The sequence below is a fragment of the Neopelma chrysocephalum genome, unplaced genomic scaffold, assembly GCF_003984885.1.
Source record: "Neopelma chrysocephalum unplaced genomic scaffold, ASM398488v2 Primary Assembly neopelma1_146, whole genome shotgun sequence".
Lineage (NCBI taxonomy): Eukaryota > Metazoa > Chordata > Aves > Passeriformes > Pipridae > Neopelma > Neopelma chrysocephalum.
Window position 1 is genome coordinate 88,059 of NW_020897808.1, and position 26,458 is coordinate 114,516.

Consider the following 26,458-nt stretch of genomic DNA (forward strand, 5'->3'; position numbering starts at 1 on the left):
CCATTGTTACTGTAGGCTACTGGCAATGTATCAACATTTAGCAAGGATTTAGTCTTTTGGCATAGCCACATCCTATGGATTTTTATTTAAAACATGATTCCTTGTATTCTCTGTGGGCCACTGAGAAGAAAAGTTGTAAGTGATGTTAAAAAAGGAGCTTTCTGGCTCCTTTTACTAACTCCTCATTTGTAAAGGAGACTGAGAAAATTTGATATGTAAATGGAAGGTAGAAAATTCACTTCTCTAATGTTGGCTCAAGTTAACATTTTATTCTCAGTGCTCACATCATACAATAAGCCAATCAGTTTCCAAGCAGCACACGGTATGCTAATACAGAAAATCCTGGAGCTGGAAGGTATGTCTTCATCACAGAGCTTAGAAACTATTGGAAGAGTGCAGAGTAGTATGTTAGTCGACCTCTTGCTTTATGAATCCTAAGAACATCTGGACTCTATTTCATCTCATTTTGCAGATGACCCATCACTCTGTTCTATGCTGCTTTCTTTGTTCATGCTCGTGTATATTTGCATGACATCCAAAAATATTTGTTTCACTGAGCGAGCTTATACAGTCCTTTTTCCTACAGCCTGGAGTTCGGCTCTCACCAACTTTGGACTGAAACATGGGCATAACTTGTGTACTACTAATGGCTTATCCAGGGTTTTCCCTCCAGTAGGTTTCTTCTTCCTTGCTATATTTCCTTCCTAGTTACTTTTACATCTTCCCAGACAACGCTGACCTTGATCTCCAGCCAGTCACTCACCAGTCTGTACGTACATCCAGGTTTCCCTTCCCAGGTGCAGAATCTGGCACTTATCTTCATTAAACTTCATATGATTGGTGATTGTCCAGCCCTCTAATTTGTAGAGGTCTCTCTGCAGGGCCCTTTGCCTTCAAGGGAGTCAACAGCTCCTCCTGATCACTGGTAAACTTACTAAGTATACCTTTGAGTCCTGCACCCAAGTAATTTATGAAGATGTTGAAGAGCACTGGGCCTAAAATAGAGCCCTGTGGGACCCCATTAGCGACCAGTCACCAGCCTGATGTAACCTCATGTACTGTTACCCTTTGTGTCTGACCCATGAGCCAGTTGCTCACCCCCCTCATGACACATTTATCCAGCTGCGTGCTGGACATTTTGTCCGGAAAGATACTGAGAGAGACACTATCAAAAGCTTTACTGAAATACAAAATCATTACATCGGCTGCCTTCCCTTGATCAGCTAGGTGGATTACCTTGTCATACAAGGAAATTAAGTTTGGCAGGCAGGACTTTCCCCTCATGAACATGTGCTGGCTCCAACCAATGATTGCATTCTCCTTCAGGTGTTTTTCAATACCTCCCAGAATACCTCTGCATAACTTTACCAGTCACTGAAGTGAGACTCACTGACAATGATTCTATAATCTCTCCTGTGAGGAAAGGCTGAGACAGTGAGCGCTGTTCAGTCAAAATATGAAAAATTTCAAGGGGGGATTATATCACACCTGAAGGGATGGTGCAAAGAGAATGGAGCTCAGCTGTTTTCAGTGGTGCCCGGTGACAGAATCATAACTGAAACAAAGAGGGTCCTCCTGAACGTCAGGACACACTTTTAAACTGCTGGTGTGACTAAGCACTGACACAGGTTGCCCAGAGACATTGTGGAGTCTCCCTCCTTAGAGATAATAAAAACAGGTGTAGACATGGTCCTCAGCAACCAGCCCTGTTACAGCAGTGTTAGACCAGATGATCTCCAGAGTTTTCTTCCAACCTCAACCATTTTGTGATTCTGTGAAGTAGCAAGCCAAAATATGACAGTGTGGTTTGTTAAGTGTTATGAGAACCTTTGAAATTGAAAGAACTGCATTTATAGACTTCTGTAAAGCCTTCACTGCAGTCCCATACATCCTTATCTCCAACTTGAAGTGACAGGGATTTAACATGGACTGGCCAGGGGGATAAAGAATTGGCTGGATGGATGCAGTCAGAGGTGTGGTCAATGGTTTTATGACTAGGTGGAGGCAGGTGATGAGTGCTGTCCCTCAGAACTCTGTGCTCTTCAATGTCTCCATCAATGACACAGACAGTGAGCGGTGATGACACAAAGTTGAGCACAACAAAAGGAAGGGATGCCATCCAGAGGGACATGAACAAACTTCATAGGTGGGCCCATGAGGATCTCATGAATTTTAATGAGTCCAAATGCAAAGTGTTGCATCTGGACTGGGGCAATTCCAGATATGACTACAGGAGAAAAGTAATCATTGAGAGCAGCTCTACTCTCAAGAAGGACTTGGGGGTTCTCGTGGGTGAAAAGCTGAACATGAGCTGACAATGTGCCTTCACAGCCCAGAAGGTTGACTGCATCCTGTGATGCATCAATAGAGAAGTGGCCAGCAGGGCGAGGGAGGTGATTCTGCCCCTCTCCTCTGCCCTCATGAGTCCCCACCTGTAGTACTGTGTCCAGATCTGGGGTCCTCAACACAAGAAAGATGTGGATCTGTTTGAGTGAGTCCGGAGGAGGGCCACAAAGATGATCAGAGGGATGGAGCACCTCTCCTAGACAGACCGAATGAGAGAGCTGGAGTTGTTCAGCATGGAGAAGAGAAGGCTTCAGGGAGACCTCATTGTGGCCTTCTGGTACCTTAAGTGGGCTTATAAACAGGAGGGAAGGGGACCATTTATATGGGCAGATAGTGACAGAACAAGGGGCAATGGTTTTAAACTGAAAGAGGGCAGGTTTGGTTTAGTTGTTAGGAAGAAATTCTTTACTCGGAAGGTGGTGAAGCATTGAAACAGATTGCCCAGAGATGATGTGGATGCCCTATCCCATCAAGGCCAGGTTGGATGGAGCTCTGAGCAACCTGATCTAATGAGTAACATCTCTTCCCATGGCAGGGGAGTTGGAACTAAATGGTCTTTAAGGTCCATTTCAATGCTAACCATTCTATGATTCTAAAATCCCATAAGAATATTGGATTAAATAACTAATTAGAGGAAACAAAGAAAAAAATTCCCTTACCTTGCAAGGTAGTCTGATTCCAGCATAAAACCCCATGATGTGCAGATCTCTCCAGCTGTGAGAAATCACAGGGCAACAAAACAAGTAACCTCTCTGTACCAGTGACACAAGACCAAGACGTGACAGTCTTTTTCTCAAAAAAACCCAGAGGGTTTTAAAGCTCTGAATCAGGCTTAAGACCCAACAATGTAAAACATGGTAACTCTCAATTTGCACTCAGTAATCAATTAGACACATGCACAAGCTGGAGATCTGACCAAGAGGTTAGTTATGTGACGAAACATGCATAGAGTAAGATGGCACTGGAATCACTCCCAACAAGACTGATTTTTGAGGAACACCTCTAAACAGACTTAAGTTGAACAGGATATTGTGTTTATTTGATTAGACACGTTTGTCTCTGACCAAGGCTTCTTTGTCATTCTAGAAGCCCTGACTGTAGCAGGCTTTCACTAATCTTTCATCATCTTTCCAGACTGGAGGAAATTATTAGAAATGTCCATTCCCAATAGGCTTTCCTAGAGGAAAGAGAAATCCAAACTTATTGTTTAGAGATCATTTCAGGCATGACAACATGCAAGTACACTGTTCATGAAGTTTATTTCATATTAGTATAATACTGGTTGATCTCATTGTTTATATAAGTGTTCCATTTTTATTTGAGTTCTCTTAATCACTCATCCTCAGTGATGTCTGCCAAAGAAAAAGGCTGATTTCTGCTCTTTGTTAGAGTTTTGTAACCTGGCAGGGCTGGCTTGCCTTCTCAGAGTATGTATAGCACAGATTTTCAAAACGTCATGTTCTGGAAGGTTACAGACTAAACAGATTTCAACTAATGGAGTGTCTTCAGTGTCTGAGAAAAGAGAAAGTTTGAAGCTTAGGTGCTTATTACAAAGTCATCCCTGCTTCTTCAATAACTCATTTTGATATTTTTTAATTTGCAAAAATGTGTCTGTGATCCCATAGGCTCTTAACTACTTTGTAATGAGTGTGTATGAACAGATGGAAAATGTTTTCAATTTCTGAGAGAACTGCTAATGGATGTCACCAGCTATTAGAAAAGCTCAGGTGGTTCCATTTTGGGAGAATAGGTATTGTCATAAGCCTCTTCATTTTTAATGAAATGTTTGCTCATTTATACCTTTATGGTAAGTTTAAGACTGCCAGTACTAGTGAAAAAAGATTAGAACTTGAGCTGGAAATTATTCACTGTGTAGTAGTCCAGAACCTTAGGTCCAAACATTTCACCTGAAAACAAAAGTTTGTTGTAGGTCACATTATTATGAGGAAAAATTAATAACTGAAAAAAAATAATTCCATCAGGGTTAGACTTTTTTCCCCCTTTTTTTTTCTGAGAGATGCAGAAAAAAAAGTAAAAACAAAAGAAGAAAAATTTCTGTTTTCTTATCTGAAAATCTAGAACTACTTTTAACATCAAAGTAGAAAGGAACTCTTTTCCTATAAAATTTGATAATTTTGCTCTGCTAATTTGTTTAGATTTTTAGTCGCTAGCCCAGATGAGATTTCATACTGCTTTTGAGCTCCCTCTAGCATCAGACATTAGGATCTTCCCATGATAAGGAACTGAAATATGAAATATGAAAGGATAACATAAAACTCAATAAGCAAGTTTTCCCTTTTATTTCTCTTTGGAGGACAGAATTAATACAGTGAATAGGGCTGAGATGTTTTCCTGGCTGTGAATTGAAGACTGGAGGGAACATAAGCATGGTCATGTTGGGATAGAGTGGTATTAATGGGTTGCCCTTCCTTTTCCACTTACTACAAAAGAGATATAGGTTGCTCCTCTCTGTTCTGGTGTAGGCTCACATTGCTAAACTGCACTGAAACACTGCTTTGATCAAACAGCTGTGAGCTGCGTGAGACTGAATTAACAGATAAAGATACCTCAGTGTACTCTATACAGGTTGATATTTTTGAGATTTAAATGTGTAAAAGGTCCTTCGGACAATGTCTTGCACTATTTCTCCAGGAACCTGATGCACAAAGAGCAACACCACAATCAGACCTCATTCAGCACTCATGCCAGACCTAAAGAAGCTTTCACCCATATGTTGTTCCTTCTTTTAGGTCTAAATGTTTCCAACTCAGTCTTCGATTTGCCCAATGAAGTGGACAAAAGAATAGCAGCTATGACAGGTAGAACACCACCTAGATCAATCTTTTCTCTACCTTTGCAGTGTGGAGGACAACAGTGTTCCGAAGAAGAAATTACTTTTCTCAGCTGTCCCATGAAGGCACTGACTTCCTTCGCAGTCTTTCTCTGAGTGACAGGTGAGGTTGCAAGTGTTTATTCAGTGACTAGAATAATGAGGAGGGTGGATGAAGGAGCTCAAAGGCAAGTGTTAACACCTGCAGAGGGTGGAAGAAAGAACAGAGCAGACTCAGGGTGGAATATCCTCCTCATAAGGTTCTGCACTGCAAATATTTCCTAGGAACACCTTGAATATTTGTACATTTATTTTACTCTCACATTCAACAAATCTAGACATAGTGGACACTCTCTATTATGCAAGATGTTGTACAAATTATATTTATTTGCCTCAGAAAAATTACACTAAGAACCATAAACCCCAACAGATGGACCAGACAGTCTCCAGAGACTGGCTAGGTGATGCATGGACCACAGCTAGCAATTATCTATATCTAATTAAAAAGGAAAAAAAATCAAATGAAAAATAAATTTCAGTTTCTGCATTGAAAACTGCAAAGAAAATTGATATTTTAAGTTCAACTTCAGTGAAAAGAATTATACATGTATGCCAATGATGGTACGTTTACTTCCTCTGGTAAAATAGAAATGCTTTAATGACCTCACTTAGTCCAGCCCTGCCAACATTTCAGCATCTTCCCAGGTAATTACTTCCACAGTAAGAAATGATATTGGGAACAATCAGGCATTGCATGTCACTGCAGCTCCTAATTCTGTTGTCTATATTCCTCTTCAGTCAGGCTGAGTTTGTTTTAAGTTTATTTTATTTCAGCTTATCTCCCATCAGAAGAAATGGAAACCTCATGTACAGCTGGGAAGTGGCAAATCCCATATCCTGACTCATAAAAGTCGCAGGTAAGCCAAAGAAAAACTGTTCCAAAGGCACAGAATGGCAGTAACTTTGCTTCTCAACAGCTCTGCACTGAAGGCAACAGATGCATTTCTTTAAAACCAGTCTGTTGGAATTTCACAGAGAGGCAGAAAATGCAGAAAAAACCCCAAACACAAAAAGCCCAGCTGTCGGGTTGAAATAGTCTTGAAGTGGAGCTACAATCTGGGGAGATGGAGAAACATGCTGGGAACCAAGAAATGAAAATGCTGTTTCAGTATACATTGATAGAAGGGTTTTGCAAAAGTGCTGTTTTCCCAACAACCACCTGGTCCATCAAGACTGTGGCTTTGTCCATCCACGTTTGATACTGTCTGCTGAAAGAAGTGCCTTTTAAAGACAGGTTGCTTACCTGCCTAGCACCACAACTCAAGTTACAGCAAGATTTACTGAGCACAAGCACTATTTTCACCTGGCAGGATTAACTATGATAAATGAGCTTTTAAAAACACTAAATTCTGGCACAAAGGAGAGTTCCTACTTGTGTTTCAGTAAAATTGAGCTAGTAATAAGTATTTATTTCGTATGCAGCTGGAATAAAACAGGGCATAGCACAAATGAAATTTTTGGCAAAAGGAAACAGTGTTTCAAATATAGAGAGCTTCTGCAGAAAAGATTCTCTTTGATAAAGAAACTCTGCAGCTTAAAGGCTGCTGCTTTCAGAGAATATAGCAGGTTTTCAGACAATATGGAAAAATGCTAAAAAACAGTCTCCAAGGCAGAGATGAATACTGTGTGGAGTACAAAGGAATTGCATGAAAAGTTCTGTTGCAAACCTTCTGAGCAAGCAAGGACCAAGCTTGGCTGCTGAAGACGACTCAAGTTGAATTTTCAAAAGTAAGAAACTAAAAAGTTCATTTCTTTGATAGTTGATAGGTTCCTTTTTTCACTGGTTTTATCCTGGGGATTTGGATTATTTTGGGTACACAAAAGCTCAGCATGCTCAAACAGCAGCAGCAAAAAAATTAGATAATTCTGGAAGCACCACGAGGAAAGAGGTGCATGGTCTTATTGTGTTGGATAAGGAGCACATACAGAAGCATACAGTCCACAGCTGTATTGAACTCATGCCCAGCACCTCAGCCTGTGCCTCTTCACAAACAGGTTTCCCTCAGATGCTACTTTTGTGTTCTTTTTGTCTGCTCTTTTAAAAACCCCTCCCTTATCTTCCTTCAGTGATGTTCTTCATGTCCCCTTTCTCAAAATTTCCTTCTTAGATTCAGGCTTTCTTTTCAGAGACTTATGCCCGTATGCCTCTGTCTTTTCGTACACTCTGATGTGTATCATCACAACATGCAGTAGCCAGAAGTAGCTTTGAAGGGGACCTGATTGTCAGAAGCTGTTTAGGCCCCAGGGAAGCTGATGGGAGCTCAGATTCTAACCTTAAACACTCAACTTTGGAATAATTTGTTCTGTGAAATCTGTCAGTCCCAATGTTGTCTGTTATTTAGACATTCCTACAAGTCTTGTCGTGTTTAAGGTGTTATTACAGCCCTTTTATACCACATAACTGTGTGAGTATCTCAACCTTTGTCTTGGAAAAAATATTCCTTTTTGATTCCTCATGGTTGCAGAGGAAAATGGGAAAAATGAAGAGTGTTAATTAAAACACACAACTTGTATTATCTGGATTTTATTTCACTCTCACAGGCTGGGAATAGAAGCAACAAAGCCAGTGTCCCCTCTGCATCCAGAAAACACATATCATATCTCCAAAATGAGGACAAATTAAGGAGGCTTGAAGGTGAATATCTATTCATGCAGGAGTTGACTTATCAATAACACAATCATTTTTCAGAGGAATTGTAGATCCAGTTATTGTTTTTTTTCAACCCTGAAAGTCAAAGAAAGCTTCTTAAAATAAAGATAGCTTTAATAAATTTTCTTTAGAAATTTTAAATGCGTTTCATGTAAGCTTTCAACTTTACCTGCAGTGCCTCAGTTTGGCGAATAGTATCTGAAAAAATAATCTGATTGAGAAATATGTATGAGTCAGCAATCATGATGCCTCTAGCAAAGCTGGAATAATGAGAGTGCAAGCCAGTAAACTATTAACTACCTTTATTACGGTTGGCTAAGAATCAGTAACAGCTATTAAAAATATATAATTGAGCTGGAGTTCAATTTTTTTTTGGCATAGTAGAAAACTTGAAGGAATGATTGGATGTTAAGAGTCCTTTTGGTTCTGTAGGTAGCAATTTATGTTCATATCAAAAAAGTAAAAAAAGTTCATGGTTTTTGAAGCTTTTCTTAAGATGTACTCTCACAGAGTAAAATGTACGTGAACATGGGAAGGTTTTGGTAGTGGGGCGGTTAAAGGGGTGGCTTCTGTGAGGGACACCAGAAGCTGCTCCTATGTGCAACAGAGGCAGTTCCAGCCAGACCCAAGACAAAACTGCCACTGGCCAAAACTGAGTCCGTGAGAACTGTGGGTGGAATCTCTGAGATAATGTATTTAAGAAGGGTCACAACAACTGCTGGGAGAGAAAAGTTGGAATGTGCAAGAGAAACAGCTCTGTAGACATGAAGGTCAGTGAAGGAGAAGGGCTAGGAGGTACTGCAGGTGCCAGAGCTGAGATTCCCCTGCAGTCTGTGATGTGGACCATGGTGATGCAGTTTGTCCCCCTGCAGCCCATGGAGATACATGAAGGAGCAGATATCCACCCTATATCCAATGTAGGACCCCGTGCCACAGCAAATGGATGTACCCTGAAAGAAGATGCAGCCTGTTGAGACCCTGCACTGGAGCAGGCTCCTGCCAGGACTTGTGGCCCTGGAGAGAGGAGTCCATTGCTGGAGATAGTTTTTTGTGTCTCTGGGGGGAACGGGCATGCAGGAGAAGTCCATTGCTGAAGGATTGCACCTCATGGACAGAACCTATGCTGGAGCAGTTCTTGAAGACCTGCAGCCCATAGAAAGTCTGTCAGGCGCCCACTAAGCAGCTCTGTCACTCCTCAGCAGGATGGGAGAGAAAATGAAAAACCCATGAATTGAGATAAAAGCAGCTTAGTAGAGAAAAGCAAGGTCCACCTGGTGAAACAGAGGAAAACACGGAGGTTTATTCTCTACTTCCCATTAGCAGGTGATGACCTGCCACTACCTGTGAAGTAGGGGCTTTGGTAGTGGTTGGTCCAGAAGACAAATGCTTTAATAATTAATTCCCCCATCCCTCTTTCCTCTTTCTCTTACTCTTATTGATGAGTCATATTGTTAAATGTTATGGAATATCCCTTTGGTCAGTTTAAGTTAGTTGTCTTGGGTAGGTCCCTTCCCAGCCTCTTTCCCACCTGCGGGTTTTGAGGCTTGGGGCCAGGTGGTAGTGGTTTGGAGAAACAGCCATGGTGGTGTGTGAGAAAAGCTCAGCAGTAGCCAAAACACTGGTGTGTTATCCACACTCTTCTAGCTGCAAGTACAAAGAACAGCACTATGAAGGCACTATGAAGAAAGTTAAGTACATCCCAGTCAGACCCACTACGTTTGCTAATATGCAACATTTAATAATATGTATTTCTTAATACATACAAATTGAAATGTGACTGTAAATTAATTAGAGAATTTAGAAAAAAGTAAAAAACATTAAGAAAGTATTTTTAAGAGAACTTCACCCTGGGTTCTTTACTTTTTTTGCTAAGTCACAAGCATTCTTAGTTTCAATAAGATTGTATCTTATAAAGGGATGGGGAGGGGGAATCAACATTTCTTTCCTTGAACCAACTTTTCTGTTTCTGTCAACATAAATTTTACCATTGGAATTTAGTCTGACCTTGTATCTAACTTAAACTCTTGTCTTTTGCAGACTATGCAAACTTGTTTTTCTCTTCTTTCACAAATACTTCTAAACAAAAAGAAAGGCATTACACAAATGTTAGCTGAATGCCTTGTCCTTGCATTAGCAGAACAAGTTCACACAGCCCCTTGTTTGATCTGCTTTGTCAATTTTCCCCTGAGAGAATAAAAGTGTCAGAGTTCTTAGGATTTATTTGTGTAACAGGAAGGCAACCAATGCATGAGTTTTGCCACTTCCAGACATTACTCAAAGCATATTGTACAGGAAAAGTTTACCAAGGAAGACTACTGGGCTTTACTAATAATCTTCCTCTGATCCGTGCACTGCACTGGTCTGGATGATTTACAGATATCCGGTAGCCCAGAGGGATTAGGGGTGGTAGAAGTCTAGGACAAATAGGCATGGAGCATGTGCAGTTTAGCTGCATGGGGTGTGCAGTGAAATTCATGTTTTGACACTCCAGACTTCAAGAACAGTGTCTAAGTTGTGTCCAACTTGGCCAGGTCACATGGATCAGCTTCCAAGAGAAAAAACAGGATGACATTGACAGAAAAACCTGCAGGAGAGGGGCACAATTGTACTTTCTGGGCCTGGGTCTAGAAAGATCTGCTAAATCTATTTGTGGTGCATGATCAGGGTTTCATCAATGGAAGTCCCAAGCAGGTACTTTTCCTTCAAAATATATCGCCATCCCAAAATGCTTGCCAAATCAGGGCCGGATTTAAGCATTAACAACATTTTGGACAGAAAGGGAAAATGCATAATGTAAGAGACAAGAGAACACAGGTGCAAGCCCTCTCCACTATGAGACAGTATCATAACCTACTTGGACATTCAGCTACAAAACTAAGAAAAGATCTGTGCAGTTCATCAGGTTTCAATTTTAACGTAAAAAATGAAAATGAAAAAGAAAATTATGGAGTTTTCTCCTAATCTCAACCTAGTGCTTGCTAGCTGCCGTGAGATACTAGTACTGAAGAAACAGTTTTCCTCATCATGTTTTGGCTGTCCCTTACAACCATATATATTTTGTGAGAGATCTGAAAAAATATATGCAGAGATATTTCAATTGCATTTATTCATAATGCTGAAACACTTTGGATCCCTGGTCATGAATTGGATGCCTAGAGGATACCAATTAGGCAACATATTAGAAAATATTACCTCCACCCATTGATTAACAGTTGAAGGCAAATACAGCTTGATGTGTGAATACAAGGAAACAATAGAGTGTAAGTGGTCAGCTCAAAATACTATCTACTTGACTGTTTCGGATTTTGTTTTGTTCAGATTGTTTCAGGTGATTTCCAATATTTTTGTGGATGTCACAATAAAGCAAAGCTTTAGGAAGGCAACAAAGATGACATTTTCATAGTATACACAGCCAATGCCTGTCAAGTATTAAGGAATCACAGTAGAACAAATTACCAAAGGAATTGTTTAAAAATTGTTGGAAAATCTTTAAAGGGTGGCTGGCATTGCTGTATGCTTTTTTGACTAAAGTAATCTCAGATGTCCTGTATTTTTCAGTTGTACGACATTAACTAGCTTCAGTCCAAGTTACCACACGCCCTTTGCCTGAAAAGTATACACCATAAAATGTACATGAAAAAATAATACTTTCTCCTCATAGATCTGATGTAGAAGAAAAGAGAATATCCACAAATGGTCTGAGATTTTACAAACATCAGGAAACATAAAGTAAAATGATAAGTCACAGCTCATTTCATCCATTTCAGCTTCAGCCCTACATAAATGCTGTGATTCCTATAGGATGACATTACTTCCTCTTAGATGCAGTGACAGGGACTACAAGCCTTTTCCATACTAGCCTACTATCTGCACGTTTTAATTTATTAAAATTATGTATATCTCATCACAAACATATTTAGATAAAAAATAGTTCCAGAATTACAGAAAAATTGTCTACAAAGATATATGTAGCCCAGAAAGCCAATCATATCCTCGGCTGCATTGAAAGCAACGTGGCCAGCAGGTGGAGGGAGATGACTCTGCCCTTCTATTTTGCTCTGGTGAGACCCCACCTGGAGTGCTGCATCCAGCTCTGGGGTCCCCAGCACAGAAAGGACGTGGACCTGCTGGAGCGAATCCAGAGGAGGGACGTGGAGATGATCAGAGGGATGGAAAGGAAAGGCTAAAAGAATTGGGATTGTTCAGCCTGTAAAAGAGAAGGCTTCAGGTTGACCTATTTGCAGCCTTCCAGTACCTGAAGGGAGCCTACAAGAAAGATGGAGAGAAACCTTCTTAAGATTATGTAGTGACAGGACAAGGGGGAATGGCTTCAAAGTGAAATAGAGTAGGTTTAGATTAGATATTAGGATGAAATTCTTTACTGTGAGAGTGGTGAGGCACTGGAACAAGTTGGCTAGAGAAGTTGTGGATGCCCCATTCCTGGAAGTGTTCAAGGCCAGGTCTGATGGGGCTTTGAGCAACATGGTCTAGTGGAAGGTGTCCCTGTCCATGGAAGGTGGTTGGAACTAGTTTATTTTTAAGGTCCCTCTCACCCAAAGCCATTCTATGGTCCTATGTTATCATTCTGTGTTTCTATACCATGCACTGAAATGCCTTACAGTAATTAACATAACATAACACATACATGCATGCACAAAATACGTAAAGGTGAGTTCAGTATCCCTGTTTTCAGTTTTTAACAGCTTTAACACTAGTATTGTGGAGTGCAAGTTATAAAGGGTCTAAATACAGTTAATCAATTTAAGAAGGCAAAATGTTTTTGTTAGTTTTCCAAGGCAGGCTGGAATGAAACACTAAATATTTGAAAATCATAGAAATAGAAATGCTCAGCATAACTATTCCTAAAATGACATAACTTAATGTGAAACGTGAAATAGGGAGACTAAGAGTGTACTGTGAACATTTTTCTTAAAAGCGGAAATACTGAAATTAAATAAACAAACTCTGGTGGAAGAAATAGACTCACTGTTTTCAAAGACTGTGAAATGAGACCTAATGGTTGTATAACCTTTTAAAGGTTATGCAACTAAACATTGTTTGCAACCTTGGTATGCCAGAATTCAATGACAAAATTAGTCAACAGTGTAATTTATGAGGGACTCTCCTGCTTCCCTCCTTACACAAATCAAATTTGGAGGCAGAATAATGTCTTATGATAGCAAGGCAGTACTTGCTGAATGTGTTGTGTGGCAGCTTGCAATATACCTTCATCTGAAATCACATTTATAAAAGGAATGTTCAATTTGAAACCATTTTTACCCCATTTACTGACACCTAATCCATAATTCTTGCTACCTTGTGTATTTCCACAGGTAAGACATTACACCATGCAGACAGCAGTGAAAAATGGGGACAACGGAGAAAGTTCTAGCAGGTGAAAGGAAGAATGCCGCTCTGTTCTTCCTGTTTCCCACTGAGAAAGGATGGCTTCCAGATCTCTGGAAATCAAGACAGCTGGTGTGAAGGACTCTTCTTTGGATCAACCCTAGGTGTAAAAGGGCCAAGCAAGACCAAGGAGCAGTCACTTCCCAGTATGTGCACCCTGTCTGAAGTACCCAGGAGAACAGGACCACGATGGCCAGCCACATCACTGCCTCTCTTCATCAGACATTTCTTGAAAAGGCAGAAAAATGACAGTTGCTGGTGCTGGGTACTCCAGCAGAGGGGCTTTGCTTTTCCATCAGGTCATTGCAGAAGGCACATTAAAGTTGCTCACAGCTAATGTACCTTTTCCACCAGATCATCTTTATTCTTCAGATGTTAATATTTTTCTTATGTCCCTAGTAATTCCACAGTGCAAGGACAGGCCTTTAGATTTAGCTTAAGTGGGTCCATGAAATCTAAGGGCAGCTTAGGATAAACAAATTTGCATATGAAATTATGTAACACTAGTGACACTGCTCTGACTGGATTGCTTATCTTCATTTTCTTTTAATTCAAAACCTCCCACTTCTGGAGTTATCTGTTGCTGCCATTCAGACTCATCTTCAGATGGAATGAACAGTCCTCTATTCCACCACCATCCTGTCTATTATGCCTGATGCCATTTGCATGTTTTTTAATGGAGCTAATTTCACTCAATCGAATCGCAAGATGCAAACTCAAGTTGCCAAGGGAATGTAGTTTACTCCGGAGGCGTGGCTGTGAAAGCTGTTACAAGGGCTCAGTATTCATGCTTTCTGAAATATTTTTCTCTCTGGCATGATGGTTGCATCTAAAAGGGAAGAGTAATTTTTGTGGGGGCAGCACCTTTGCACTGCAAGATATAGGAATCCTTAAAAGGAGCTGGACAACAGGGAAGATATCCTCCTCTGAACTGCATAATGCCATGTGACATTTTGGCATACCAAATGTCTCAGCTATTCTTTTAGTCTGGGTCCCTTCAAGAACCTTTTCTACAGAGTCTGGTAGATGGTTTCAAGCAATGTAAATCATCAGACCTATGTCTAAATAGTGCTTTTCATGGTACCTCAGTCAAACAATATTTCCTGCTCTTTCTTGCTCTGAGCATAACCTTCACCATGACCTTTCAGTGATGCCCTGCTGCATTTCTCACCTAAATCTTCTTATTTTTGAGACCAACCATGCTGGACCAGGTAGTTAGGTCCTTACTTATCGGATGTCACTATAGAAAAAAAAAAAAAGATGGCACAGATATTTTATCACAGTTCTGGGTTTTCCTAGACACTGATGTTTGTTTCTGCCAGGTTCAAACCACAGGGATGTGGAAGCTTCAGGAAATACCTTCTGAAGTCAAGAGTTGTTCACTCAGGTGCTACAGGAAGATTAAATAAGTCAGTGAGCCGGGATCAGAGCTCAAGTTGTTTAACCCCTTCAAATGCTCCATCCAGTTGTCTGCATTGCCTTCCCTGGTGAAGTTTTAATGTGTGCAAATCTGTAATTTACACACTTAACTCAAAACTCGTAGTTTGCTAGGTTTCTTTAATGTAGTTTAAATTCTACTTTTATGATTAAACTGTTGAAAAATGCCTTGGACAACTTGGAGAGTGGGTGACACTTAATAGTTAAAATTATTATATTTAGATTCTTTTTTTATTATCCCGAAGTCTGTCTGTGTGGGAATAGCAACTTCAAGTGATGGTTAGTTATTGAGAACAGCATTTGGATTATTACCTTTCCAGAAAAGTAGTCCCATTTCTGCTGAGAAACTGTCTTAATTTCCTTTTATTACTAAAACTTAATGAGATCGTAATAAAAAATATAATTAATTTTATAATAATTTTTAAATTTATAGGTTAATCAAAGGGGGATTCTGTCTACAGAGTCCATTTGGATTTTTGATCTGCCTGCTAAAAATGCCAAAAAATGTCTGTCAGTTACTGCCAGGGCTAATGATGACCTCTGATCATGAAGGCCCAAGTAATCTCTGCCTTGGCTTCTCAGCTATTAAATATGATGGGGAATACAGATCACTGTAGGCTATGAGCCTTTTTCTTGTTTCATCTTTTAAAGCTCCAATTCTGCAGCGCATACAAGCACAACTTTATCATTGTGACAGCACTGCTGTCAGTGGAGCTGCTCCAAGAATAAGGTCAGAGTGTGCATTCCTACAAGGCCGTGCATTGAAAAATACTTGGGGTGAGATTTATTCCCCAGTTAAGAACCTGAATGGTGCCCAGCACAATAGATTCTTCTACTTGTTTGTGGCTTCCTCAGTAAAAAGTTTGTTATAATAGTAATAAAGTGAGAAGTTCTAGCTGTTCTTTATTATTTTACAGCACTGCCATATTTCACATTTGGTACTGTGTTTGACTTTTATTCCCAGCCCTGTTAATATGTGATATATCCATAGAACTGCAAAGTCAGAAGATTGATTGGACATTTCTAATAAATACTAAGCTCTACTCTTATACACTTGCCCATCTAGAGAAAGGACAAACACCTGTTTTGCAGAGGTCTGAATTTCTAGCATGTTGTTGGCCAAATGGAACACGCAGGTTGCAATCAAAAGCAAATTTGCTTGAATGGATTGATGTCCTTCAGACAGGCAAAAAGTAATCATGAAATTCTAAGGACTGTTTCTCTGGTCTTATTTCAGTTTCTTTTCACAAGACCGCACAATAGAGTTATCATGTATTGGGCATTGAACAGCCTTTCATGTTTTATTTAGGGAAAAGATCAGATGGCAAAATAGTGCAATCTAAAGTGAGTATTATCCATTATTTTCATTTGGACCAAGATTTATTTTAGCCCAGTTTTCTGTCTACAGGGAAATGCAGCTGGTGGGTGAGTTCTCACTCCTATTACTGACTCCTAGAGAGTTTCCTTAAGGAATCCAGTGCCAGCTCCCCAGTGATTATTGATTCCATCAAGCTCAATGAACTTGAATGAATGAGTAGTTCCTAATTTGTTGTGACATTGCACAGATGTGTTTATTTATTAAAGAAGGGAGCTGTGGCAGTGTACTTCCCATTCAGCACTGGTACAACTTGGTTTGTATTGGCAAGGATGGGGAGAGAAGGGTGGGCCCTGCCAGGCAGCTTGCATGATGAGATGTTTGCAATTACTGCTCCTCAACAGAGTCTCTGGGCTTCCTCTCACTCTTTCTACCTTTGTTTCCCTTTTCTAATATTTAGATTGCTGAGCAGTTAAAGGCAGGGGACATAATTTAGGTCTATCTCTGCAAAAGGGTGTCCACGCTCAGGTCACAAGTTTGTAGTTACAATCTAGATTATATCAGAGGTGAGACAAAGCTGATCTCACCTGCCACCCAAGGCATTTTTTCATGGACAATTTTGTCCTTTTCACTGCATTCCTGGGTCCTGGCAGTATAACTGCACCTGTGTGACTCAGTGTCCTGGAACAGTCTTATACTTCTATGATCATATTGTTCTGTATCCAGAGATAATTTCAGTATGGCTTAACAGCCCTGAAGTGTTGGAGAAGACTGAGTGATCACTCTTTGGGTTTTAAAATTCACTTCTTTTTATCTCTAGATTAGTATGACACTCTGATGTCTAAGATTTTAAATTAATGCACAGGAAAGCAATGACAAGTGCAAAGGTTTAACACCAGACAGTAACCAAGCACAACACAGACACTCACTCACTATCCCCCACAGTGGGATGAGGGAGAGAATTGAAAGAATAAAGGCTAGAAAAACTCATGGGTTGAGACAAAGGCAGTTTAATAAGTAAAGCAAAAGCCACACAAGCAAGCCAAGCAAACAAGGAATTCATTCACCTCTTCCCATCAGCAGGCAGGTGTACAACCATCTCCAGGTATGCAGGGCTCCATCACACATAATGGTTACTTGGGAAAACAAATGCCATCCCTCCAAACATCCCCTGCTTCCTTCTTCTTCCCCCAGATCTGTATACTGAGCATGATGTCGTAACAGTATGGAATATCCCTTGGGTTAGTTGGGGTCAGCTCTCCTGGTTCTGTTCCCTCACAACTTCTTGTGCACCCCCAGCCTCCTCAATGATGGGGTCAGCAATAACTAAAGTAACTCTGCATCATCAATGCTGTTTTCAGCACAAATCCAAAACATAACCCCATTCCAACTACTGTGAAGAAAATTAACTCTACCCCAGCGAAAACGAGCACAGACTGTCAGAAATGAGAAGAAGTTCAAGAGGCCAGGTAAGGGAGTAGTTTCCCAAAGCTGTCAGGTTTGGTTTCAGGAAACCTGGATTCAAATTCCAACTTGATGCATATTGCCAGACACAAACTCAATGTTACAGTTAACTGACCTGTAAAAGGTGACCTTATTAGTTCTTTTTTCCCCCCTTATCTCTACCAGTTTTCCAGGGCAGAAAATGTCTCTCACTCTCTGTTCGAGCCAGAGATTTTTAGAATGGTGACACCATCTCTGCTGGAGCCTTAAGGCATGTCCATAATAGAAAAAACAGCAGTAAATTTTATTCAGAGAAAAAAAAGGAAGGAATTAGATATGTTTTTTTCTGAAAGCACTGTGTGCTGCAAAGACAATTTTTCTTCTGTAATAAAACAAAAAATGATACAGCAGTAAATCTCAATGTGCTCTTCTCTCAGTAACATAATTTTACAGAAGTCTAGCAAGACAACTTATGCGTCTTTCCTTTCATTTATTTTCTCTAAAAATAGTTACTCAACCTTGTAAGTTGAAACTGGAAATTAATGTTCTGCATTGGTGATTAAGTAGCCCAATTAGCCCCAGAGTTTAATCACTAAATATTCTGACTTGGAGTACAATTGGAATATACTCTTCAAATTCTATTTACAGTTTTGTGGGCAATGAAAAGATGTAAGTTGGAGGAGAGTTTCTGCCCTCAATCTGTATCTTCTACTACTGCTTTTTTTTTTTTTTTTTTTTTTTTTAAGTTTTAGGCCCTTCATTCCCAGGAGTTTCTCTGCTTCCTTATACTTACCTCAGTAAGAGGGATGTTGTGCCAGAAATGGAAGTACGAAATAGAGGACATCAGAGCATAGAGTACTTCTCCATTCATCAGGAATTCTTCACTGAATAACCATCAGAACTCTATGGTTCACTGGCTGGATATGTGGATAAACAACTAAAGACTCAGCTCCAGGAAGAAAGACGTTTTGCTTCTTGAAGGCTACCAAGAGTAAAGGCCCTTATCAAACCCTCTGCTTTCAGATATAAGAATAAACTACTCCCAGCTTTCTGGTTTGGAAAATCTTGTCAGCAGGGGTGTGATAGTGAGATTTCTGATACACATCTGCAACAATCTCTGATACAGTTCCATAATTCTGTATTTAAGAGAACGCAAAGCTTATCATGCAAACAAGACATCACTCAGATATGCTGAGAGTCTGACACACTTAGATTCCTTGCCCATTTCAAATCTATGCCTTTGTCAGATTTTTTGAGTCAGGAAGAACAAGCCCTTTCTTCTTCTTACCTATACCAATCTCTGGGATTTAAGAGAGGAAAGAAGGAGAGCAGCCCAACTACACAGTGATGTTTTACACAAAACCCAGGGCCAGTCTGAGGACACAGGTTGCTACTCTGAGGCTTTCCCATCCATGTAACCTCCACACTGAGACCTGTCACCCAGACATACTGAAGTATTACTGCAGTGCACAGAGATAAATGAATGAATGCTTGTGGACTCCTCTGTTGTGGAGTGACTTGGGCAACTACTTGAGCAGCAACGAGATGATACTTGCACTTGAGAAAGACAATTCAGTGAAAGCAAAGTCAGTGGCAGGTTAAAACTGTTCCTTGATATAAATGTGTAGGGTTTAAAATAGAAATATCCAGTGCATTAAAATGATAAAAAGCAAATTAACATAGAAATTCATTAACAACATTGAGAATCTCACAGTAATGCCTGCCAACCCAGGTAGTAAATCAAAATTTGAATTTAATAAAATTACTCATTTGCTAAAGGTCACAATGCTTCAGGAAAGCTACTAGTTTTTTCTCAGTCAGCTGTGTTTATAATTACCAACCACTGTATATTCTCTTTCTCACATTTCTTTGGAGGCTCTGCTGCTTTGTTCTTATTGGCTCCAATGGCTACATGAGGCTGGAAAAAGGAATTACCATCCAAGATAGTGAAATTTCAAAATTCTACATTGTCTTAAATTGGGGTGAAAATCTCAGAATATTTTGCAAACAAAATATGCAGAAATATTTTATTGTCACCATACACAGCACCTCATTTCAACAAGCTCAGAGCTGGTAATATGATAGTCTTATTCTGTTATTTAGCTAAAAAACAGGATGGGCAAAAGTGTTAGGACTTTTTTGAAATTAATTCTTTCAACTTTCTGATAGTAAGACTTAACAATAATTGTACAGTAAGAACTTGAATGAAAATAGCATTTATCTGCAAGATATTTTCATCCTGTAATATCAGCATTTTTCAACAGGTCACCTTAGAAAATTTTCAGCTTAGCTTAATGTATGCAACATCAGCTTTATGTTTATTATTTTGTGGGGCTCTACCATTTGTTTAGAGACAGCAGTACCTGCAGAACTTACCTTTGAATTTGGAGGACAAGATTGTACATCATGGTAGGAAGTATTCATGAAAGTAGAAGAGAATAAGATAGGAAAAAAACAGTTGCATATTTAAGTATAAGTCAACAGAAGCAGATTATTGTGGAACTGCTTTTATGAGAATAATCTCTCTGTTGTAGTACCTATAAAAAGATACTTAAACCCCTGAATCAGCCATGGGGCTCCTGGTAGATAATGGAGAAGTCTATAAACCTTTTGTACAGAATCTCCCTTAGCATTGATTTGGTGTGTGATGTACAGTGTTGTGAGCAGGCAGAGGGCTTGCTTTTTATAGAGTTTGGAATTATTTGAGACCTGAATGAAAAGTCAGTGGGAAAAAACCACTTAAAAACCTTTGCAACGGTAATGGTCACTACACATATTTGACATCTGTGTTTTGATTTTAACTGCACAGTAACAAAATTACTATGCATCAACAGTTTCAAAAGCTTATAATAATTGTCTCATGTTCTGTCAAAGTCTGCCTAGAGTTCCCTCTTTCTCTTCCATTCCCTTCCTCTCTGTCATCAGCCCAAGAGTACGATGACTGTCAGCTGCACAGCTTCTCTTCTTCAGCACTGGAGATGGATGTGGAAGGCAGCCTCTTTATTCTTCCCAGTTGAATGATTCTTCCTTTCTCCTGACAAGCAGGATCATAATAGCTACGGGTGGGACAAATGGGATCTGTGTGTCTGCTGACTTTATAAAATCTCAGTAGCATCATTCTTCCCCTCCCCCACCTAAAAACTTCCCTTAGCACTGATAGGCTTGGTGGTACCAGGAACTTTTAAGTATTTATTTATATTCCTATTATGATTCGAATCATGTTTTCAATGCTACATTTACAAATCTGTCACCAAGCTCCTTCGGTATCCCACATGGGAGTACTGAAGGAGAAGCAGAAAAGCAGCTGAACTCAGAACCCAAGGTTATCTCTGCTAAACTACAGGGAATTATTCAAACTTTCAGGTTAAGTTCCTTTGCATTTCCTGTGCTACAAGTTGCTGGGGTCAAGTTTGTTATTATCTGTTATAACAACACAAACTGAATAGTAATTGTTAACCTTTTTTTTATTTTCCTTTTCTACTGGAAAGTGAAGTACTGCAGAGAGACATATGTGTGAATCTAAGTACAAGGAATGCTTAAAAATAACAGTAAGATTCTTCCACATTAAATGTGTATAAGGAAACTTCAGGGATACTGATATTGTAAGGCTTTACGAGTTTCAGTCATACTTATGTTTTTCTGTATTTATGCCACTTGAATCAACATACACCAGAAAGGACAAATAAAATCTTGCCATTAGAAGGTATAAACACATTCAAGGAGTATATACATATTTTTATTTTTTTAATGACTTTCTTATAAGATGCCATATTTACCATATTCCATACCATATCAATATACACTCCTGCTCCTTTTGCAAAAATACATCCTACATTGCTCTTCACTCAGCCCCTCCTGAAGAGAAGTATCACTTGATCACTGCATTCCTGACCACAATTGCCACATCCACTGCTTTTGCACAGGTAGATAAGAACCCATACTCTTATGGAAGTGCCCAGTTATTTGCTGTAGAGCTTGTAATACAGCCATCAGCACAACAGACATGCTTCACACAGAGATGACAGAGCACGAAGTTTAGAAGCTTTCTAGTAAGGAATAGGAGCAGGAAATACATACTCACTAGTTGGTCCAAGTGCTGCTGTTTGAAATGGGAGCATTTTCCCACCTTCTCAGTCAACGGTCTTGAGGGACTTGTTGACATACAAGCTGTGTTTCCCTCCCACCAATTTGCATCTGGCTGGGAGACCAAAGCTCACAGATTGATGTCTCAAGCAGCCACCAGGCTGCTAAACATAGTTGCCCTCCTGAACACTGAAGAAGATTATATTCCATAAAAGCTTCCCTCAACTTCTCTGGAAGTCCCTGGTCTGCAGGGCTCTTTTTCTTTCTGAATTAGAGTTTTCAAAATCTGACCTCTAATCTTTTCTGTATAACAATGTAAGAGTTCTCATATGATTTCCATTTTAGTAGGTTCAATTGAGCTACATGGTGGCTAAATTATAAATGCTGTGCACACTTCTCTGTCCTGTGGTTTTTCCACTTTAATCCTGATACAACTGTGTTTTGAAGTAAATACCAACTTTTAGGGTATCTGTGCACCATCCTGAACACAATGGCTCATGCTTATGTGATAATGCAGCTATTAAACAATAGGAACAATGATAATAATTAGTATTGCTAGTTAATTAACATTGGTTGTAGTTTTCCAAGTTTCAAGATTGTTACAAAACTTGACTACATACATAGAAGCAGTGTTAATTCACCTTTGATTAAAAAAAAAGGATTATTAATTGTGATTGTCATGTGTGGGTTTATGTTAGCTAGTTATTTTCAAGGATAGGGCAGCAATTGCTTGATCCTGTATAAGTTCTTTTTACAATAATGCTGACTGAATAAGTGATTGCTAAGGTCAATTACTCCTCAATTTGATTAGGTCAGACCAGAGCCCGTAATGATTTCTCCTGTATACCCAGATACACCCCTGCACTTAAAACCCCTAACTTTAGCATTATGTCTTCAAAGGACTTCCCCTGCAAACCTTGCCAGACAGAACAAGGGCATTCAAAATGCATGAGGACAACCAGTGCCGACTTGGAGTTCATGTTTACTCTTCTGTGTCATTACTGACGGTACCTCCCTGGCAGAGGTTTTGTTTCACTTATACAAAGATTCATCCAGACAGAAAACAAAAGATGCAATTTCCTTCAGCTTGGAATGTTGTTAAGCCTAAAACTGTTGTGAATTCTGGCCTCCAGAAACAGCTCTCAAGAGTCAAGATGAACAAGGGACTCTCAGCTGTACCATGAGAGTGTGTAGTTTGTGGCAGTCCCTTGTCAGGCGAAGGAGATGTACTTGGTAGAGTTGTCCTTAATTTGACAGTATTCTGCTATTTTTGAAGGTGCAAATCCAGAATAAAGACATGCTTCTAGGGTGAGGCATTATGGTTGAGGAGGATAAAATTAGATAACTGCAAATGTGAGACTAGCACATTAGAACTATTTTTGGGAGTAGCAGTTCAGTCACCTCACAAGACTGTTAATATGCTTCTGCATGTGTAAAATAGAGCTGATAGAACACAGCTGCTTGATTAACTCCTGATGGTCCAAGCGGTTGGTTCTTAGCAGAGGAAATACAGAATTTACCTAATGAATGAGTAATCCTCACTCAAACATTGGTCCTATCACCTTTGGCATTTCAAGGTAAAGATCGTTATCCTTGTAGTCTCAGGGAGTGCCTCCTCTGCCATCAGTATTTCAGGAATAATTAAAATGATAGGACAGTTGAAGGCTTTCAGTACATATTAGACCAACATTCTCAGCTCGTGCATGAAACAAGCGATACAATTTAATTCAGAATACACCAATTGCAAAAGGAGGAACAGGTCAAACTGCTATACAGTCATGTGTCAAACCTTTAACCCTGGTAACTAGATATATATCCCAAATTAAAAGTGTGTTCAAAACATGTTTTAAATTCTGAGGAGTCTTTGGGTGAACAAATTAAAACTATTCAGCCCTGACACCCTTTGGTACAGAGCACAACCTCTTCCCCTCCCTCTGAGTAACAAAGGCATTTTCCTATTTACAGAGTAGTCTAGAGCAACTCCAGAAGAAAAATGCTGTTCATGGAATGCTGGCATATGTTCAGGTCAACAACTTAGACAAGGTATGAAAAGAAAGCATGGTATCCATCCATACCTATAATGTATCTTTCATGCAATAGTTTTCAGTAGTTAGATGTGTGTTAAGTGATGCAGATGATTACTTTGCAAATTCCTGTGTATACGAGGGACCCTGACAAATAGGTTTTCATTGACCCCAAAGTTTCAGGGTTTTATTTTATATTCTAGAGAACTTTTATTGTACCCTTTGACAGTATTAAACATGTTTGTGCTTAATCATAAAGAGATTTAATGAGCAATGCATTGGGCAAGATCCTACTGCCATAAGCAGTTCTGTCAAGAGTCTGCAAAGATGTGTCATGAGATGATTCCTTACATACACTGGCATGAGCACCAATACCATGATCAGTGGTAGGGCATCTTAACCTCGGATTTGGTTCATCCTCCAGCCTCAACTCTGTTTACCAGAGGTGACACCTGAGCATTCATATTCTACAAAGGTTACAAAACAATATGGTGACATTTCATCATCCACTAAAAATGTTTGGAATTAATTGACCTTCTTTTTGTTGCTAATAAAGAAATCTTCAGTCAGGGACTGTGTGGTACCAGGTCCATCAAACTTTTAAATCTTTCCTCTGAGTTGCAATGTTTCGTTATGATCACATACTTCAAAGAACTATCATTTGTCTTTCAGTTAAGCTTAAATGATGAAAATTTTTCCTCCTGGCTTTAAAACTGTATACTTCATTTGAAGTCACTTTTTATTTTTTTTTATTCTATGTAATAGGTTGTCTAATCAAAGTACTAGTTATGTTTAATTTAGTCAGCGAAACATAGTGTCTTGGTCTCTGGTGGCAGACATGCTGATTTTTAATGAATTAGTTGATTTTCTGGCAGTTTATGAACTGTTTTTGCTGAATATATCAATTATCATCACTGTGTAATCAAATCTGCCAATTGCGTGGCACAGTGTTAGTTCATTGAGCAAATGCAAAGTTTGTGACCAAAACTGCTGGGTCTGTACTATTTCCATGATAAGGTATGAACAATCACTTTATAGAGTTAATCCAGAAATTCTATAGTTCCTTTTAATCGTGTTCTTTTCTTTCTCTCACGAAAGCCATGTCTTGAATCCTCCTCCTTACCTAAAGTCACAAAGCTAGATTGTGATTGCTTCTAATTATTTTATATCTCAGAAAACTGTTTTGTAAACAACTATGAGAGACACTGCTGTCAACAGAAGAGACCAAACTAGACAGAATAACATAAACAGAAAAGTCTGTCAGCTGTGACAGCTTTGTGACAGATTTATCTCCCACCCAAAATGCCTTTCTCCTGGTCACAGATACTGATAAAACATGCTTTCTGCAAGGATTGCTCCCAAAAACCCACTCCCCTCACCAAAATCCAGAGTAGTCTCTACACATTCTTTTGCCAAAGTGAACTGGTCATAAAATACATTGGATTTTTAATACAAACCTAGCCATCTCTTTTAATAAGGAGAGTTATAAGAGAAGGAACAGTTTACAGTGGCATTTTTCCTTTTCTTCAAAATGTTACAAACTCAAAAAGCGAAACAAAAGAGATTTGGGAACTCCAAAGGAACATGTGAAAGTACTCAGAGTTAGACTGAACATGGTGGTTGCTCTGAGCTGGTATATTGAGGATCTGGGGGCCGTGAAGAAATAAAGTGGGGCTTGAGGGTGTGTTCTGATCTGGTTACAAATCGCACCAACATCACTGAAAATTTTTGGAAATCCCCTTCAGAGTGTCTTCTCTCTTCTAAACAAGGCTTTTTCTGAAGCCAACCTGAAAGCCACGTACAACACATACAGTTCTACAGATTTCCTGTACAGACAAAGTGCCCTTCTCTTTCATTACGTAAGGAATGAGACCCCCCAGTTTCACCCAGCATGAAGATTGATGCCACTGTAGCAGGATAAAAGGACACCAGTACCTGGACTGCAAATGAATGCCACTTGACTTCTGAGCTTTGGAGAACTTCTCTGGCGGGTTTTGAAGTGACACAAACTTAGCAAGCTCATGAATGTCATTAAGATTCTGCCTAGCCTCAGTTCTACATCAGCAGTGCTTGGAGCACCTGCCTCTCTGCACACACCACACCACAGATCAAGTACCGTGGAGCTAAACAAGATATTTTAGTCCTGTTGCCTTCTGCTGCAGTGAAATTAGCTCCCTTCCATGCTTGTAAAGCATCCTTGTGAATAAATTTATATGTAAATATATGTATATTTTAATATATTTATTATTCCTAGTGCAGAAGGCATCAAGGAAACTAAGCATCGTTGGTTGTAGGCAAGCAAAGCTGGACTGATGGTGTTTATTTTAATCATAACGGTGTGCAATTATGGGAAAATGCAATGAGTTTTAAGGCTGTGTGAAGTTTACTCAAAGACACAAATGAAATGGTGTGTTTTCTGCTTGTGCTTCATCTGTCTACCCTAAAAAAGTAAACCTTGTTTTTCTACCCCATCTAGACTGCTTATCGTATGGGACAACTGGAATGCCAGAAGGAGCTGGCTGGGGAAGCATCTTTCGGAGGAGCTGGTGAGGCAGTATCATGGTCGGGGAGCTGGGAGCCCAACAGAACTCTGTCATCCAAGGTGTTGACTTGTGCCAAACACAGAATTGTTAGTGCTTCCAGGGCTTCTCCCAGGAGAGGCAGAGTTCTCTGGCTGCAGATGTTGCAGATTTTCTTTATTACTGAAGAATGTATGAACATGTTTGTTTTTTTTCCCTCTGTAGTGCACCCTGGTTTTCTTGCAGCCTCAGACAGCAATGTTGGAGGAAAGACAGACAGCTGAGTAGCCCAAGTCCACTTTCTTTGTCAGGAACTAAAGTAAAAAAAGATTTCTTTAATACAGT

At 39.6% G+C, this 26,458-nt stretch overlaps 2 long non-coding RNA genes across 2 annotated transcripts; one reads left to right on the forward strand and one right to left on the reverse strand.

The window, feature by feature from the left end:
• The first annotated feature begins 1,967 nt into the window (after positions 1-1,967).
• LOC113975827 lies at positions 1,968-18,535 on the forward strand. The gene is made up of 3 exons (XR_003536941.1): positions 1,968-1,978; positions 17,301-17,513; positions 18,234-18,535. It is a non-coding gene; the product is annotated as an uncharacterized LOC113975827 (long non-coding RNA).
• Positions 9,416-17,236, reverse strand: LOC113975828. The gene is made up of 4 exons (XR_003536942.1): positions 17,112-17,236; positions 14,464-14,532; positions 13,203-13,345; positions 9,416-9,530 (listed from the first exon to the last, which is right to left on the reverse strand). It is a non-coding gene; the product is annotated as an uncharacterized LOC113975828 (long non-coding RNA).
• Positions 18,536-26,458: the final 7,923 nt, after the last annotated feature.